Here is an 18,280-nt window from a genome sequence, read left to right as displayed (position 1 = left end):
AGTGTGGCTCAGCCCCCACAGATCCCGCCAGTTTTCTCTGTGCCAGGGGCGGCTGACTGATGTCACCGTGGTGCCGGTCTCTGCCCAACTTGAAGATGTCCTCCAGCCAGCGATAGCAGCCATGGGACCCTAGCACTCACCAGGAATCAATGCTGTTTTTCCTCTTGGGTCCACTCCATACTGCGCCACGTGTCTTTACTGCACCCCCAGCACAGTGCGGATTGCTCAGAAAACTGTGCTGTGCCCGGCTTTGGTGCCCAGGTATATGGTCCTCTCTCGGTCTCCTCCGGCCTGGCCAGGTGGTTCTTTCTGCTTTGCAGGCCCCCGTGACCAAATTTCCAGCTCTCACTGAGAGCCAATAAAGCTCTTCTTCTTGGATCCACTGCTCACTGTGCTGCATCCTCCTGTTAAGAGCCTGTGATTCACTGACTCCCATTATCAGCAGCTGTGTCTCAGTGCGACTTTGGATAGTCTGGGCATGCCAAGTACAGCGTGGAACAGGTCTCAGTGCATGTGTCAGGTTTCAGTTCTTTTCCTTCTTCTTCCTAGTTTTAGTTTTCCCTTTGGTTACTACCTTGGTTAATAAGAATCACTATCCAATCCTCTGGCCCTCTCCATGTTGTCAAGTTCTAGCATCTGATCTGATTTCTCCACAGAGACTCTCCATTGCAAGCTCAATTCTTGAACAGGAGCACCTTCAGCTACTGCCATGGCCAGTGGACTGCAGACTCCAACTCTTCTGTCCTTCCGTGGGGCTCACAATAGTGACTCCAGAGACCTCCAGGATTTCCGGCTTCAGCCAGGCCCTTGAGATCTGAGACTTCCAGCTCCCTGGACTGAGCTACTGCTGGATTTCCTTGCTTTCCAGCCTGTAAGTAGCTCCTTCCAGGCTCTGATCCTCTAAGCCACTCTCATAAACTCCCTTCATAATTACATACACATTCTATCAGTTCTGTTCTTCTAGAGAACTTCAATATGAGAGCTAAACAGAGGTTTTTAAAAGACACAAAAATGGCCCACAGGTACAGGCAGAAATGCTCAACACCACTGATCATGGGGGAAATGCAAATGCAATCTACCACAAGGTACCACCTCTATCTAACACAAATGGCCATGGGGAACAAACTAAAGATAATAAGTGCTGGTGAGGATGGAGAGATAAAGGAACCTGCCCACTGTGGGTGGGGGTGCTGCTCTTTTATGAAAAACAGTACAGAGAGTCCTCAAACATAAATAAGTAAAAGAAGATGTTGTGTGAGCCAGCATTCCCACTGCTGAACATGCAAAGGAAATGAAGTCACCCAGATCCAAGGGACCCCTGCACTTTAGAGTTCACTGTGAGTTGGGTGTCCATCAACCCAACGATGACAATCTGGGATGATACACAAAGCAGCAGTTCTCAGTCATGGAGAATGGAATCCTGTTATTTGTGCAATGGGGACAGACCTGGAGATCATTATGTGAATGAAGAAAAGCCAATTGCAGAATGCAAAGTGCTGTGTGAACCTGAGAAAGCTGACCTCCTGGTATTTAAGAGAACAGTGGTGGCCAGAGGAGCACAGGGAAGGGAGAGATGAGGGAGGCTGATCAGAGGGTATCGAGTTGCAGTCAGAGAGAAGCCAAAGCTCTGGGTGCTACTGCACTCCAGGGCAAATTAGAAATGAGAATAACACACCCTGCATGTCCCAAAGCAGGAAGGAAGAATCTTCACCTTGAAGCAATGTGGAAGTAGGGGATATGTAGCTCAGCAACACAGTGCCTGATTGCAAATACAAGGTCCTGAGTTCGATTCCCAGTACCCCCTTAAAAAACAAAAAACAAAGAAGAAATGAGAAAGTAAATGTTTAACTGGACTTAAACCTTACATAGTGTATACATATATCTAAATGTTACCTGATATCCTATTAATGTGATTGATGTGTATAATTTTTGTTTTGTGTATCAGTGACAACTATACTACTACTCTCTAAGTTCATCAAAAAGAATAGTTTGAATTTTCATTGTTTGATCATTTCCTTCATGTCTAAATCTTATAATCTGAACAACTACTTCTAAGACAATATGCAATATATTAACTAGTGTTAATTTTCTAGTTTTTAAAAAATTCTATATTGTTTTTAACTATTCAGCCTTTAAAAAGGACAGAAATCCTGTCATATATCAAAGATGGATTGACTTTGAGGAAGTTATGCTAAGTGCAATCAGTCAGTCACGAAAGGGCAGATACATGGATTCTTATAGGTTGCCCTAGGGTCAGAGAGTAGGATAGTGGTTCTGGGGAAAGAGAGAAATGGGGACATAGGTGCTCAGTGGGGGAAGTTTCCATTTTGGAAGATGTAAAATTCTGGATTCCTTCTTTAGCACAGGAAAAAAAATAAAAAGGAAGGAAGGAAGGAAAGAAAGGAGGATGGAAGGCAAAAGACAGGATCGTTCTCAAGATGGATGGATCACTGCACAACCATATGAATGAACTTAATAACAATAAACTGTACCCTAAAAAATAGGTGAGATAGTAAATTTTTTTTTTTTTATTTAAGTTAGGCAGAAAAATTAAAAGTTCAAGACCATCCTGAAGTACACAGCAAGATTGTCTTAAAAAACAAAACAACAACAACAAAAACTCTTAAGTATCACAATACAAAATAACAACTCTTGGCAACTCTTACCTTTTTCTTAGAAAATTATTTTCACATTGGGAGTTCTGTTAAAAAATTACTAATTGTTCATTGAGTGGGAAATTTGGAGAATTCTGTAATTATCCTAAGCCATTAGATACAGGACTATTGGCTATGAAAAATGTCAAACTATGAAGATTTATTTTTTAAAACAGACTAAATGACATGGAGTTAGACTAAATTGATACCTATGATACATGATTACATACTCAAAATATATTTCTTTTTTTTCTTTCTTTTGGTTTTTTGACACAGGGTTTCACCATGTAGTTGAGGCTGGCCTTGAACTCACAGCAATCCTTCTGCCTCAGCCTTCCAAGTACCAAAGTATATTTCCTGGTAAAAAGAAAACACAATGTAGGAGTACAAAAGGAGGTCTATATGGAATGAATAAGGTCCTCCCAAATTCATAGATTGAAGGCCTAAGCCAGTGATTGCAAAGTGCCAACACCACAATTACATCTGAAGACTGAGGTTTTAATTTCGAGAAAGCAACACAGCCACTTGGTTCATGTGCTGATAGAGAGGGCTGGGTGTGCTGCTGCAGCCCTGAGATGTGTTTATCACTACTGCCAGAGGCCCTAAGGTGACTCTGCACTCAGGGATGGAGAAGCAGTTGAGGTTAAATGAGGTCACAAGGGTGAAGCTCTGGCTTGACAGCATTGGTTGTGTTTGAATAAATGGAAGAATCAAAGTCCTTCTCTCTGTCTCCATACACACAGGCAAAAAAGAAAGGCCATGTGAGGGAGGCCACAGCAGGAAGATGAGCTAGGGAGACAGCTAAGCAGGAAAGTGACATTTTCTGGCACCTTGATCTTGAACAACTGGCCTCCAGCAATGGAAGAAAATGAGCTTTCAGGGCTGGGGATTTAGCTCAGCATAAGCGCCTGCCTTGCAAGCAGGCAGCCATAAATTCAATCCCTGGTACCGATGAAAACAACAACAACAAAAAATACAAAGAAAAAAATTAAGAAAATGAGCTTTCTACTGTTTAATCCTCCTAGTCTCTGCTTCTTTGTTTTGTCAGGACAGGCTGAGTACACTAACACAATATCCCATTGCTTCCCAAGTTTACAGTTGTACTGAGCACAAGAGTCCTGTTTGGGGAGCCAAGGTAAATCCTAATCCTTCACTGCTATGGTCCTGATGGAAGAAGGCAGAAGCCAGTGTTTTATTCATGTGACACTTGGGGCCTTGACATTGCAGGAGTCATTGTCCTGTGACTCAAGTTTTCTGAGCCTCACTGTGGTATCACCTGCTACTGCCAGTGGCAGCCCCCACCCCAAATGTGCCAGTGAGGTACCTGGGATACCACTGAGGAGGGAAAAACCACTCCCCACTGAGAATCACTGTCCTGTACTTAGCACTATCTGGGAACAGCCTCGATTAGGCAGACAGATGAAGGATAGGCAGACAATTGAAAGGAGACATCAGAACAAGCCTCTTTTGATGTGCAAAAAGAGCAGGATATGTGGAAATTCTCAGGCCCTTTTGTGGTCAGCCACAGCCACAATCAGGAGCCATTTTCAAGGATTTAATTCTGACCACATGTGTTAACTGAAGTCCAACCAACTTCTGCTGGGAAGAAAGCGACTGGCCTGCCTATCCTCAGCTGGCAAGGGGGCACCCAGCACATTCCTGGCATCTCAGATCTGAGAGGAAAGGAAGTAAATTGTGGGCTATTTTGGAGAAAGCAGGTTTGCAGGTAATGCTGTGACACCCAAGTTGAGCATGCATGCATGTGGGTGAGCACTGAAGACAAGTGTCACTAGAAAGAAAAAACTATTGAATCAATGTGGACCACAGATTAGAAGGAAAGAAGAAGAAAAAAAGCAAGTCCTTTGGTCAAACAGAGTGAGTTAGGGCGCTACAAAGGGCCACTATTCTAGGGGCTTATCCACCTGAATTCCATGCCCAAATCAACCCTGGAAGGTTCCTGGAGGGTTAGGGTAGGTAGGATTAGCAACACCCACTTCACCTCTGAGACTGGACCTACAGCCTCTGGGTGTGCGCAAACCCCACAATCAGGCTGTGGTTTAGCAGGGTGCACTGGCCCTCTGAGACCCATAGGATGAACTGTTTTCTTCTATGACTCCCAATTCTGGTCATATGCTGGCTCCAAGGCACCTCCTACAGGGGAACCCCCACCTCCCAGAGATAATTTTCTGGGTCAACTGTGTCCTCGGATTTCCTGAACAAAAAGGAACTGTGGAGAACCGACCACTCATCCTCGTCACTGAGACTTCAAAAAGGAAGAATTCACAGCCAAACAACAAGTTGTGCGCATATGCATGAGCACACAAGCATGCATGCACACATACACCATCACCACCACCCCAGACTGCAGCTGAAAAGCAGCGTACCATGTATGTAGGGGCTCACAGAACAGCCCCAGCCCTTTTTCTCCATCACACCCAGCAGTCCTCAGAGGTCAAAAGCGGTGCCACAGGTCAGCCTGCAGCTGCTCCCCGTTGAGAATAACCTTCCAAAAGGGGATGGATGAGGAGTGATTTGTCCACCCACACCCACAGGGCCAATCTACATTCCAGGGCAGCAAACTCCAGACAGACACAAGCACAGGATGGGCCGGGTTCTGAGATCTGGGTCGCCAGGCTGCATTTAAAGTCATTCTGGGAAGATGGCAGATAGACAACAGCAGCAACAGAGGCTCTCTGAGATAGCCAGCTTAGATTCTAGGAATGGTGTGGTGTGGGGAGTCTTAAGCAGAGGGAAATATACCTTGCTGACCCAGGAATGAACTAAGCTGAGAGAAAACAATCGCAATGCAATCCTGGTGCTACAACTGGAACAGCTAAAGTCTTGGTGCCACCATTGGAACCTGCAACTTGAATACCCTGTCGCTGCTGCATCTGAATCAGCACAGCCGGGATAGTGATGTGAATGCTCTGAGAGTGGGAATCGGTGAACTGAATTGAGAGCAGAGCTGTTGGGGAACCCTGCATCGACTTGCAGTGAGTGGGAGGAACAGGGACCCTTCCATAGATAAGGAGGCTCCAACAGAGGACATTCTGGGACTAGACAGACTGGCCGGAACAGGATGCTACAGTGATTTCAGTCACATATTCCCCATCTCAAGCAGGACTGGTGGGGAGCGATTGACCTGGGTGATGCCACAGACTGAGGCCCAACAGGCTAGCCAAACCAGGTCCTTGAGCCTGGCGGTGCACCCTACAGCAGTGAAACCTTCAGTAGGTTGGCCTGGAGGGGCAGGCCCAGCAGAGGCTGCACGGGTCTGTACCTCCTAGTATACTGCAGTGGGTGAGACCAACTAGTTAGCACACCTCACACAAACTGAAACCGACAAAGAAAGAAACTGGGCCTCCTATATACGCCTATATGGAAGGAACAAAATATATGAGAAGAGGAGGCAACAAGAAAGGGTCCTCAGTCCCCAATCCTGAGAACACTGATTCAGGAAAAGTAAATGCAAAGGAGAATGAGGACAGAAAACATGCAATATCAGGCATAGAACCAATAGACATAAAGTGATATCTTTGGGATCTCATAGATGAGTTCAAAAGTGAAGTATTTAACCAAGTAAAGCAAGATATATATAGAGAATAATTAAAGAAATGCTAAATACCTCCCAAGAAAAAACAGATGGTGGAATGGAAGAACAAAAAGGGGGGGGGATTGTTTGATGGAGAAAATAGAGAAAACAGAATACATGATGCAGGCTCAAAGAGATTACCAGGAAACTAAAAACTCTATTGAAAGCTGGCATAACAGTTTGAAAGAAACTATGGATAGATTATCTGAACTGGAGGACAGATTTGTAATGTGGGAACATAAAAGAAAAAACTTCTTAAAAATAACAAGGAAATAAGCAGTACCAATACGAAGGCTAGAAGATGACAAGAGGATCTATAACTTAAGAATAAAGAAGGTGAATGAAGAAGCAGGGGTACAAACAAAGGAACTGCAAAGGCTATTCACAGAAATAATGAGGGAAAACTTCCCAAACATAGGAAAAGGGAAAGATGCTCAAATGTATGAGGCATACAGAACTCCAGCCACCTACAATCCAAACAGACCTACACCCAGGCATATAATAATCAAGATTCCAGAAATCCAATATAAGAACAGAATATTAAAAGCTATCAGAGACAAGAAACAGATCGCTTATAAGGGAACACCCATCAGAATTACAGCAGACTTCTTGGCACAAACCATCAAATCTTGAAGAGCATGGGTGGAAAAAAATCCAAGTCTTGAAAGACAATAACCTCCAGCCAAGACTGATATATCCTGCACAACTGTCCCTAGAAATTAATGGAGAAAAAAAAGTGCTTCCACGATAAAGAGGAACTGGGGGAATGTGCAATCACCAATCCAACTCTACAAAGAATACTGCAGGACATTCTAAAGAGAGAGAAAAGTACCAGGATACCAGAAACAATGGCAGAGAGGCCACAATGAATGGAGAAGAAAATGAAATGAAGAAGACAGACAACTAATGACAGAAAAAGAGCACAATAGAAATGAGGCAAAAAAGGTTCGATATAATTTCTAGTATAGATGGCATAGGTACACTAACTTAAGGGAAAAAAGGACCACAGGAAGAGTGGATCAGGACCCTATTGGTCCAATGAGAGACTCTTCATAGGAAATATAATTACCCTGAAGAAGGTTATATAGACCAAAATCAAACATGAGAAAATGGAACTCGATGTGATAGGGAACTATAGAGTAATAGGGATAACTGGACCAGTATTTATGGATAGGTTGAACAGACAGGCTTTAAGAAATGAAGAAACATAACTAGAAATCCAGCCCAGGAGTGAGAAAGTTTGGAAACACTTAGGTAAATAGCAGGTTTGCCCCCCCAATATAAAACTCTGAGTGATGGGGAGACCCCAAAATACCCAATTCATTCTGGGGGAGTAAAAGGGGAGGAATAGTCTTTTTAAAAAACAGCAGAAGATATAGCTAACAGTGTATCAGGAATTAAAACCCTTATTACTCGCATCACTCTGCTTGGTTGGAACTTGTTCCATCCTAGTTTGTGTATAAGCACTTGATCTGAGGGCACAGACAGCTGTCCTGAAGATATCAGGACAGTGCACAGTGGTCATCTTGAATTTCCTGTTAACTCAATCAGGATCCCTGTATGACTTACACTGTTGTATCATGACAGACCTTAGTTAAATGTGACTTCTTTGAATACTGTTTATTACTGTTAGGTTGCTGGTATCAAGTTGAGGAGTACAGACGACTATACTGAAAATGACAGTGATTCACTATGATATCCATTCTGATTTGATTACTACCTGTTTTCGCAGCTCTACACTATGTACAAAGTTGTATTCTGCTATGTGCTGATATATTCAATTATACTTTACCTGATGATATAGCAATTCTGTTGATAACAAGAGACAGCACAGTGACCATGGTAGAACTCCTTATATAGCAGTTTTATACGGCTTTTTAGTTTTATGTGTCTATAGGAATATGTTTAGTTCTGTCTTGCTTTGTTCTGTTTCCCCCTCCAATATAGAAAGGATAGAAATACATGTTAAGACTCATGCTTGTGTAAAACCTATGAACAGTTTATGAGAACTGATCTGATGACACATGATGAAATGAACAAATACTTTGAAAGAAAGAAAGTGGCACTGCAGGACCCAATCCTGATTCTGGAGTGTTATGATGTGAAATCCAGCAATATTATTAATCTTTGTTCAGAAGGATTTTAATCTAATATGCTCTGATAGGTCTCAACATAAATGAAAATATGGATAAATGTGTACAGGTCTAAGTGTATAGGATTGATAGCCATAATGCTTAGTTTTTGTTGGATAGTTGAACAGAACTGTTTTCAGTCTCCCTGGTTGAAATCCCATTTATATGTTTCACTTGTGTACCTTGAACAACTATTTATAGGGGGACAATATGAATACATTAGCTAGTGATTTATTAGTGTTTATTTCTTGTCTTTGAAAGTACGTACTATTTCTGCCTGTTTTATCTTTCTTTAAATAAAAAATAAATAAATAAAGTCATTCTGGCAGCACCACGCTCTGCAGGAGTCCATCCTCATTCCCCTGGGAAAAGGCAGGAGAATACACTGGCTGCCAGGAGCCAAATGGCATGAGGGGGCTTCCTGTATGGATCATGGTGGGGTCTCATGCACCCACACATATGCTCACACCACAAGGCCAACTTGCAGGACCACACAGGCGTGCATTTCTGTCAATAGTGTTGCTCCAGAGCTGCTTTCTGAGGATAACATGACACCATCTTGCAAGACTGGACCACTGAGGGGAGGTGGACAGAAATTGGGACTCTCACTGGCAATTTTTGTGAGCCTAATGTGATTCTAGAAGAGGAGGCTTCTATCTGGGTGTGGTGGCCCAACCCTAGTCCCTGCTACTTGGTAGGCTGAGGCAGGATGATCAAGGCCATAGAGTGGAACAGCACAAGGTTACATAAAGAAATGAAGTGCTGATACAGGAGACTATAAGGGTGAACCATACAAATAATATGGGCTGAGAGCGTGACATCAGACAGGCCACGCTCCTTTCCATGCGCCTGTGGACAAGGCAAACACATAGAGACAAGAGGCAGATGAGTGGCTGCTCAGGGCTTGGGAGGCAGGCTCAGGGAGAGTCTGCTAACGGGAATAAGTTTCTTCGGGAAGTGATAACCTGTTCTAAAAAATCGATGGTGGTGATACTGCACAACTCTGAGACTATATTAAAAACTACTGAATCATACACTTCAAATGGGCTAATTACCTTATCTGTGAGTTTGCATTTCAATAAAGTCACTATGACAACAATAGAGTCTGGTGCAAAATGCTCTGAATTCATGCAACCACAGGGTTTGGTCTTTGAGAATCCCATTCTGTATCACACACATGGAAGCTGAATGTGCAAGTTCTTCCTTGCTGATGTCCTAGCCAGAGACTGGTTATTTCCTCAGAGGCCCTGGGGGCAGACTGGGAGCTGCACGTTACCTATTGCTAAGGTTGGATGCCATCAAATTTTAGTGTTCAAAGTGTGGATGCACTGAAGATGCATGGAAATGCACACCATCACAAAGTCAAAAATCCATGAAACTGATCCATCATTAACTAAACCAGAGACTGTCTGTCTCAGGATTCTGTTGTGACTTGTTATTCTTCCTTCACTTTTGGGAGCTGTAAGAATCACCTCTGATGCTCTTTTGAACTACATGCTGCCCCTCAATATTGAGAGGCAGTGTCCCCCAAGTGTGTCCAGCTAGACAAAGGTGCTAAGAGCCTGCAGATCAAAGTCCCCTTTGGAATGAGGTAGGCAGGGTCAAATGCAAGGTCCTGGTGCTTCCTTTCATTCTTTTTCCTACGTTACTGTCTCCTTTCCACTGGGCTGCTGCTTTACCTATATTCCCTTAAAACACTGCTTCTCTGTGCCTGGCTCATGTCTGCTCAGGAAGTCCCTGGTGGGATTTGCCTCTATAGGGGCATTAAAATCCTGCCCAGCCTGCCAAGAGCTGCCTCCCTACACAGCTCCACCTCTGCAATGGAGCCTGCACCAGAATCCCCACACATTCTGGAGGCGTCCATTTCCACCACACCCTGCAGTGGACTCACTTCTGCACACCTCAGGAGTGCTCTCACACAAGTACATGGGTGAATCCCACTCACCCCACTGCATACCCACAGCAGTATACTCCCAATGGGAGCAAGTAATGGGCACCCCAGCTGTAGGTGCACTGGATCCTGTGAGCTGTATAGAGTGTGCCTCATGACAGCCAAAGCCCACTTCCAAAGGCCCATGCTCTTCAGCTGTCTACTCCAGTGACAAACTGCACAGAGCACAGTCTGCAGGGAGATACTTGCCCCAGTCCCTCTCTATAGCCTCACTGACCCCTAGGACAGGCCCAATGACAGGTTGGCTGGCAAGCAGGCTGGTATGCATTGCCACACCATTGTCATTCCACAACACACTCCTTGAGGAGCACAAGAGACAAGACTGAAAAGGCCGAATAGGACTTACCTTTCTTTTCTAGAAACTAGAAGCCAGACAAGGATCTCAAAAGCATATAGAAGGAAAAACAAATCACAAACTGTGCTACTCAAAACAGAACAAATTCTAATAATTCTAATAATTACCTCCATTCTTATCTAAAATTCATGTATGACCAATTTTATGAGACAAATAAGAACTGTAACCTTAACACTAGCATAGCCATAAACCAGTAATATAAACAGTCCAGCATCAAAACTTGAACATAGCCCTAACTGTAGAACTGAATCTAGCCATAAACTTAACCTAACCATACACTTAAACATGACTCTAGCTCTAGCCCTAACCTTAACCCTAGCATACCTCTTCCCCTAACCATAGCATTGGTCCTATTCCAAAATTCAAACCTAGCTCTAACTCTAGGTTTAACCCTGGCCATAACCCTAAGTCTAACCATAACCTTAACATGATCTCTTACCCTATCCTAGCTCTAGCCCTAACTTTAACCCTAATTCTAGTCTTAACCCTACTCCTAGCCCTAACCCTAATCCTGCCCCTACTCCTACCCCTAGCCCTAACCCTAAGGCCCTCGGTGGTATCTGCAGCCCACAGATATCACACAGAGAGTGGGCTGAGAACTGCCAACAAAGGTTCAGAAACCATTCTTAGGTTTCTGAGGTTTTGGGATTTGTTTAGAGGAAGCAGACAGACACTCACTATTCCATATCTTGGGAGATCATGTTTCTAGATCATAAAATCAATGCATCAATCATTTCTTAGGCACAGGAAAAAAATGCAGCAGGGAACAGGCTCTTTCTACTTCACTCTGAAAGGAAGAGATGAGCTTGGCAAGGGTACTTACTCAGAAACAGGTGTCAGCAAATCTCTCCTTTGGCCCGCACTTTCTCTCTAGGCCCCTCGTCTATCTCCTGCTACCTGGAAAGGAATAACAGGAGAGTGAGGCAGGACCATCAGCAAGCACAGATCCCATGTGCCCTGCCCTGCTGCAGCCAGGTGGGCGTATGCCTTAAGGAGTGTGGTCACCCACTGAATAACGCCGCCTCGGTTCACTGTGGGCCAGATGCAAGGCAGTGTTGCCATCAGATGCAAGCAACTGGCAGTGTTGTGGCCACCCTCTTTTGTACATGTTCATTTTATTATGCCCACCCAGGCACAGAATCAAAAGATAGATGCTCAGAACAAGGCCCTGCGAGGTGATGTACCTCAAAGCTCATCAATACCCCTATGGGGAGGTAGACAACCATCCTGGGGGGCCCAAGACTTGCGCTGGGTCCCCTGCTCCAGCGACACTCCTCCAGTCCCTGCTCAAGAGGCAGCACTGCCTTGGCTGTTGCAGCCACCATCATCTGGGCCATGCTAAAGCAGGTAGAGCGGAGATGTGAGCATTTCTAGAAGGCAGGGCAACTCAGCAAAATCTCACAGCTGCCAAGGCTGCCCAGAGACCTGGGGAAGGACTTGCTGGGGGGAGGAAAGGATGACAAACTAATAACCAGATGTGCAAGATCATTCAAAAGCAGTGGACTGGGAGCTGGCTTTCCACTGGGGCTCTCTGAGTGGAGCTCCTGAGAATCACCACAAACCAGAGCCAATGCACAGCTCATGCTGCCAGCCTTCTACCACAGGCCACTTGCACATCATACATCTGAGCAGAAATAAGGAGCCAGGAACTGTGATATGCACCTGCATTCCCAGCTGAGAGGCTGAGGCAAGAGGATCTCAAGTGTGAAGCTGACACTGGCAGCTTACTAAAGCCTGTCCCAAATACAGTGGTTCACCAGCTTTTACAGTCAGGAGTTGTGAGGAGAACAACTACAATCAGAACACAGAATTTATATTATTTTATGATGGTCACCCAGAGTTAAACACAAAAAGAAAAGTGCAGGAAATCTGTCAAAAACACTAAAGACCCAGAATATTCAGCCAAGGGCCACATCAATGTCCTGCACAAGTCCCAATGAAGACTAGAGCCTATGACAATGCATTCCAACTGGAGGTCTAGAGCCTATGACAAAGACTCATGGCAGTCTCTTTTATGGATCTATGCTGGGAAGGCTCCAAGATCAGCAGTGGAAGATAGAAAGTCTATGCCAGCAGAATAAGGAGCTGTGCTGTTAGTTTGAGGGTTCTACACTGAAGCCAAGAAGTCACATTCAAAACAAGGACCAAGGCTGTCCTGAAAAGTACCACAGCCATCCTCAGCGACACAGAGGTCCTGAGCTCCTCCTGAACACTCAAGTAAGTGCCAGGAAGCCAGTGTAAGTAGCTTCTCTTACGAGATTAAACAGCACACATCTTCCCCTCTGGAGCCAGGAAGCCATGCTTGATATAAGGACCAGAGCTCCCCCAAAGTGAATCATAGCCACCCTCACCAAGGTCCCAAGCTCCTCTGATGATAATGGTCAACTCTCACCGGGGAACACTGACGAGCTCCTTCAGGAGAACCAATGGCTCAAACAGCAGCACTTAGCCCAGCTATTCTTCTCCATGTTTCTATTTATGCTGGCAACTTTCCTCAGGTGGGGAAACCATCTACACTCAGCACCATGCTGATTTAATTCAGCTGGCATTAAGCTGACCATCAGTTTTTGATCTGTAACACCAGCTTAATTCTTTCCATGATTCTGTTTGCAAACCAAATTCAATAGTCACGTGCAAAGGTTAAGTTTAATGTTGACCTGACGGAGGAATTTGATTCAGTTCTGGTTTGAGACTAGAATTGTGGAAAAAAATTAAACTTGTGAGCTACAGTTAACGCTGTGCAAAAGCAAAGGGTTGGGAATGTAGCTCAGTGGTAGAGCACTTGCTCAGCACCAACAGAGCACTGGTTTTTGTCTCCAAGAGTAAGGGAGAAAGGCTGGGAAAGAGAGAAGAATAAACAAAGAATACATCTGCAGCAGACCCCTTTATTTCCAATAAATGTTAACAAGTCAACTCTGGTTAAGTTTCCTCAGTTGCAAAATAAGGGCGTTAAATTATTTCCAAGGCTTCCTCCACATTAAAGAGATATGAGGGGCCATTTTTCGGTCAACTTCCCTTGTAAGTTTTTTTTTTTTGTCTCTTTGAGACAGGGTTTCACTATGCAGTTCAGGCTGGCCTCAAACTCACAGTGATCCTCTTCTCTCCATCTCCAAAGTGCTGGGAATACAGGTGTGAGCCACCAGGCCTGGCATCCTTTGAAAAATTAGGGAAAAATACTTGCCTAGGACTTACCTAAGAACTTGTGAAAGAAAGAAAGCAAAACAGAAAAGGGAAAAAAGAAAGTTGTCCAGGGGGCAGGAAGGTGAGTCTGTTTCACAGCTGACAGCTGGAGTTACCCAAAGGGTGCCTAGGTGTCTACATTCACCACAGTGATTATTAACACTGCAACTCCAGAGAAATCCAAATTGGGAAAACAATGTGAAAAATCTCAGCTATGTTTTCAGAAGCATGACAGGAGAACGGGAGCTCCCTCCAGATTCCTCAGTTTACTTTAGCAGACTGTGATGGAACCTGAGCTGACAGGCAGGAGCCTGTGGTGCCCAGCCAGGGTGTTCTCAATAGCAGTTTGAGTCTGAAACTGTGTTTCCAGAATAAAACGGTACAATCATTTCTGTACTGACATGACACATGTGGCAATAGACTGCTAAGTCCTCTAAATCACCGGTTCCCAAGTAGTGGTGACTCTGCTCCCCAGGGAACCATGGCAAGGTCTAGAAACATGGTGTTATGGTTGATACCCTGTGTCAACTTGAGCATTTTAGAAGTTTAACTAAGAGGCTCAGCAGGGAGCCAGGGTTCTTAACTTTGTAAATATCATCATCTTTAAGGAGGTTTTGTGAATTCTGCACTGGCCCTTGATGGCGTGGCCTGTGTACAATATTAGCCAGAAGAGGTTTGGTTTGTTATCTACCTTTATGCTCTGGCTGCTGCCTTAAAATGTTGCCCCTGTGCCATGCCACCCTGCCTTGGAGCCAGCTGATTGTGGAGTGAAATGTCCACAGACAGTAAGTTAAATAAACCTTTCCTTCCTTCATTTGGGGTGCTTGGTATTTTGTCTCAGCAACGAGAGAAAAGTAACCAAGACATGTGGTTTAACTGCCAGAGCTGGGGAGGAATCCACCAGCATGTAATGGGCAGAGGCCAGTATGCTGGCTAGTGGGTACCTGGGAAGACCCAGCACAGCCCCTTAGCAAATACACTGTTTGACGCCAACACCAATATTGCTCTGAAGAGGAGCCCTCCTGTCAAAGCACATCAACGGATGTTCCTATCATTTTACAGTGGGCATCCAATCTCATTTTTATTCTTTTCAAAGTAATACATGAGGGCAGATTTTTAAAATTATTATACAGGTGAGTCTAAAGCCTCTATTTTAAAAATTACGAGCATCTGAGTTCCTCAACCCTCTCCCCAATTCTACTTCCTAAAGCAACCGCTTCCAAATCTCAGAACTGCTTTTGCTAATGTCACTGTTTCTTGGTCCTAACCTCTAAGTTTCTGAATAACTTGCTTGCAATGCTAAAAATAATTTGTGGAGATTCATTCTGCAAAACCAGTTTCCAATGTGTCTTACTGATCTTCTCACCTAGAGAAGATTTTAATTTTTTTAAAATTTTATTTAAGGAGAAAAAGAAAAAAAAAAAAACAGAAAAGGGTACAAGTTATGCAGAATTTCAGAAAGAATAAACAGTAGGGAATCATTAGTTAATAGATTACATACTGTTATCTTAGAAATAGTTGTTCAAGTTGCAAAATTAAAGCATATAAAGTGGACTTTCAAACAGTGAGACTGCAAAGTTTTGTTCAATGATCCAACAAAACTCAGTAGTATGGTTATCTATCTTATACACTTAAATATATATGCAGTTATATCCTTTAGAGCACTTTCTTTTCCTCTCTTTTGTACAATGACAATTACACATTTTGAGTTTTATTACTCCCATAGTTCTTATTACTTTTTTTTGAAGAGAGTAAAACCAAATGTGACATAATAGAACAGAGTCAGTCAAATCAAAAGGATGGTAGATAACGTAAAAACAAAATACCAGGTGATCAACAATGGTTATCATACTGCCTCTTGCTATCTTAAAAAGCATTGTCTATATTATCAGTTATAATAGAATTGAACAAAACATAGAGAATAAAACCAAAACATTGGAGACATTACAGGACTTTAAAAGAAGATAGAGTCAACCAGAATGGGCATCATAATGAATCCTACTGTCTTCACAGATGTTGCCTATACTTTCGAACTTGGTACTGTCAAGCAAAGCAGAATAGGGGAAAATTAGTCAAAACAAGATGGTGAGGGCAATACAGGGTTTCAAATCAAGTTAATAGGAAATCAAAGTGGGTTACTATAATGTATCCTGCTATTTTTTATTTTCCTCTTAATTAAAAAGATAAAACTAAAAAAGTAAATAATTAAAAAAGATTGAGATAAAAGAGGGCATAACAACAAAACAGCGCAGATCGAAGCATAATCATTTAAGCAAAATAGTGTTTCACCACAAGATATCCTGACATAAACGTAGTTACCATAGTGTCTCTTTCCTTGAAATCTTTGAGTATAACTTTGTATAGTGTAGCACCAAACATATCAAGACAATGTAAAACCATTCAAGAGAATGACAGTATTACAGGGTATTTAGAACCAACTATCAGAAAGTGAACAATGGTTTTTGTATAATCTCCTTGTCTATAAAATTTTTGCTTATATTATCACATATAATAAAATCCAATAAGATACATCTGTTAAGACCAATGGAGACAGAAGAATAAAAGCTTGATGGGACTTCAAAACAAGATATTAAATTAGCACTAGCTATTATGATGTCTTGTTTTCTCCAAAATAGCTGTTCCTACCATCCAATCTTCTCTGCCTCATTTCTGTTGAGATCTTTTTCTGTCATTTGTTATCAGTTTGTCTTCATTTCGCTTTCTGCTCCATTCATTGTGGTCTCTCTGCCACTGTTTCTGGGATCTTGGTATTTTCCTTTTTTAGAATATCCTGCAGTATTCTCTGTAGAGTTGAATTGGTGGTTGCAAATTCCCCTTGTTTCTCTTTATCCTGGAAGCACCTTGTTTTTCCAATTTCTAGGGACAGTTGTGCAAGATATATCAATCTTGGCTGGCGGTTACTATCTTTCAAATCTTGAATTATTTCCCCCCATGCTCTCCATGATTTGATGGTTTGTGCCAAGAAATCTGCTGTAATTCTGATGGGTGTTCCCTTGTAAGTGATCTGTTTCTTGTCTCTGATGGCTTTTAATATTCTGTTCTTAGGTTGGATTTCTGGAATTTTGATTATTATATGTCTGGGTGTAGCTCTGTTTGGGTTGTAGGTGGCTGAGGTCCTGTGTACCTCATACATCTGAGTATCTTTACCTTTTATTAAATTAGGAAAATTCTCCTGGATTATTTCTGTGAGTAGCCTTTGTAGTTCATTCATTTGTGTCCCTACTTCTTCCTTTACATTCTTAATTCTTATCATCTTCTAGCCTTTGTATTATTGATGTTTGTTTCCTTATTATTTTAAAGAAGCTTTTCATTTCATGCTTCCACATTATAAATCTGTCCTCCAGTTCAGATAATCTATCCTTAGTTTCTTTCAAGCTGCTATGCCAGCTTTCAATAGAGCTTTTAGTTTCCTGGTAATCGCTTTGAACCTGCTTCATGTATTCTATGTTTTCTCTATTTTCTCATCAAACAATTCTTCCCTTTTTTTCTGTTCTTTCCATCCGTTTTTTCTTGGGCAGTGCTTAGCATTTCTCTAACTATTGTACTTATATCTTGCTTTACTTTGTCAAATACTTCACTTTTGAACTTGTCTATGAGGTTCCGGATATAGTGCTTTATGTCTGTTGGTGCCGTGTCTGACATTGCATTTTTTCTGTCATCATTCTCCTTTGCATTCACCTTTCCCGAATCAGTGTTCTCAGGATTGGGGAATGAGGATCTTTTCTTGTTGCTTCCTCTTCCCATACTTTTTGTTCCTTCCATACAAGCGAGTATAGAAGGCCCAGTTTTTTCTCTGTCGGTTTCAGTTTGTTTGAATTGTGCCAGCTAGGTGTTCCTGCTCACTGCAGTGTACTAGGGAGACACAGACCTGGGCAGCCTATGCGGGGCCCTCCCCTCCAGGTCAACCTACTGAAGGCTTCACTGCGAGGGTGCACCTCCAGTGCTGGGACTTGGTTTGGGCTAGCCTACTGGGTCTTAGTGGTGTCACCCAGGCCAGGCACTGCCCACCAATCTCACTTGTGAGGGGGCATATGCGACTAAAGTCATTGCAGTGTCCTGTTCTGGCAAGTCTGACTGGTCCCAGTATGTCCTGTGCTGAAGCCTCCTACTCTATGGAAGGGTCCCCATTCCGCTTACTCACCACAGGTCGATGCAGGGCTTTGCCATTTCCATTCTCAACTCAGTTTGTGGGTTCCCACTCTCAGAGTTTTCACGCATCTCTCTCCCTGCTGTGCTGATTTGGTCACAGCAGCGGCAGCAGGAAATTCAAATTATGGCTTCCAGTGGCGTGGGCTCCAGCTTCCATGCTGAGACCTTATCTGTTCCTGTTATCGCACTGGGATTGTGTTTCCAGTTGGTTTCTCTTAGCTTAGTTTGTTCCTGGGTCAGCAGGGT

The 18,280-nt window shown here is 43.2% G+C and overlaps 1 protein-coding gene across 7 annotated transcripts in view; it reads right to left on the bottom strand.

The window, feature by feature from the left end:
- Positions 1-18,280, bottom strand: part of LOC134470265 (F-box-like/WD repeat-containing protein TBL1X) — a 221,116-nt gene that overhangs the window by 131,764 nt on the left and 71,072 nt on the right. For all 7 annotated transcript variants that reach the window (XM_063244472.1, XM_063244469.1, XM_063244477.1 and 4 more), the window contains exon 2: positions 11,508-11,581. The gene's annotated coding sequence lies outside the window, so the exon portion shown is untranslated. The remainder of the gene's footprint in view (positions 1-11,507; positions 11,582-18,280) is intronic.

This window comes from Cavia porcellus, unplaced genomic scaffold (assembly GCF_034190915.1).
Source record: "Cavia porcellus strain 051 isolate PalLab524CR breed Dunkin Hartley unplaced genomic scaffold, mCavPor4.1 scaffold_61, whole genome shotgun sequence".
NCBI classification, from domain to species: Eukaryota; Metazoa; Chordata; class Mammalia; order Rodentia; family Caviidae; genus Cavia; species Cavia porcellus.
This window is presented reverse-complemented; position numbering and strand designations above follow the sequence as displayed.